Source organism: Agrilus planipennis, unplaced genomic scaffold (genome assembly GCF_000699045.2).
Source record: "Agrilus planipennis isolate EAB-ADULT unplaced genomic scaffold, Apla_2.0 scaffold77, whole genome shotgun sequence".
Classification (NCBI taxonomy): Eukaryota; Metazoa; Arthropoda; class Insecta; order Coleoptera; family Buprestidae; genus Agrilus; species Agrilus planipennis.
Window position 1 is genome coordinate 733,127 of NW_020439413.1, and position 1,751 is coordinate 734,877.

Below are 1,751 nucleotides of genomic sequence, written 5' to 3' on the forward strand. Positions count from 1 at the left end.
GAAAATGTAGTTATTCAGTAGAAATTATATTATATAATCATATAATACGAGGGTGGATTGATAAGTTTCCGGCCTGACCAAGAAAAACAAGGTTTTTAAAAATTTTTTTTTTTTATTTCTCAACATAATCTCCTCCAANAGAATACAATTAAATCCTCTGTCGGGAAAAAACGAAATGACTTTCCGAACAACCCTATAGTTTATTTTGTGTGTTGATGGGAATCTATAAGTTCTAGAACCAATTTTTAAATACCTTATTAAACAAATATTTCTAGATGGCGACATACTAAAACTTTCTCATTATTTAACTTCTTCTCTTTTTTGCAACCAATGACGCCGATTTGGTGGGCGATTAACTAAAACGATCTATTTTTCATCATTATCAAATGATTATCGGAAATGCCGTAATCATATCTGTTTCATTATTATATTACATAAGTTTTTAAATTCGATTTCCACCTTTGAGCGCACCCAAGACCTTCTCAGGCTAAAGTATTTTACTTAGAATGTTTATACTCATAGTTAAATATTTATGGAAACTGCCAGATATATTATGTTTGATATCATTAGCTCGTCATGGGCAGTTTCGATAAATATCTGACCAAAAGGAAGAGTTATTCTAATTTGATGAATAATGTTCCCTTGATTTGAAAGATCTTGCAATTACATATTCTGAAATTCCATCTCTCCCTATTTTTAAAATGGTCTTTATTATACCTTGTTGCAAATAATTTATCATGAAAATTGAATATTGCTCGATTTTGAATTTTCGACAATCTGTTGTGTCAGGTACCTTAAGGTGTAATGTAATCACCATAATTGTTAAGGTTTATTTAAATTAAAATTAATATTCTCAGTGTGTAAAAAATAAGGAAGTACAATTGAAACTGCAAATTCTTAACACACATCTGGCTCATCAACGGATTTTTGAAAAACCATACCTCCACATCTCGGACACTTATAAGTTCCGGCTGTTTTTTCACATTTATGTCGACAATNTATATAAATTCCAAATATACTGTATAAGTAGTACAGGTATTTTTGATACTTAAAATAAATCCAAGGAAATTGAATTACCACAGGTCCCGGTCTGCGACAAATCTTGGAAAGAACTGTGAAATAATGGATCAAATTCGTCATATCCAGTTTCATTAGCAGTGATGTCCATTGGTTCTAGAAAAGTGGACTCATATCCCGAGACTGCGTAGGTAGCATTAGGATTAACGTTGTAAGTAGCATTTCGGTTAACATTGTAGGTAGCATTTGGATCAACGTGTAAGTAGCATTCGGATTAGCAGTGTATGTGGCATTTAAATTACTTTGAGGAGGACCATTCATATTGCACATACACGGTCGTATACCTAATAATATTAAAAATATTAGAATTATGACATTGAGAGACACAATTTCAAAAACAATAAGAGAGACCCGCAATATATTTAGTAAAAAACCTTTTTAGGAAAAAGTTTTAGGGTTTGCCAAATAAAGAGGGCTCCAAGAAACCAACAGGTTCATTGTTATTGGATAGTTTAAGTAAACCACTAAAAACATGTAACATTATCGGAAACCAATTGAAATGATAGTATACTTCGTTTACTTTCTGTAGCGATGTGACCTTCAGTTTGACCGGCGCAAAGTAGAAAAGAACAGCACTAGGCCAGAAAAGGAAGGAGACAACTCTCGGCCAAACTCTTAACCGGTGAGGAGCGTATAATCCGTACAGTACTGCACGGAAAAATTGACCATTTTAT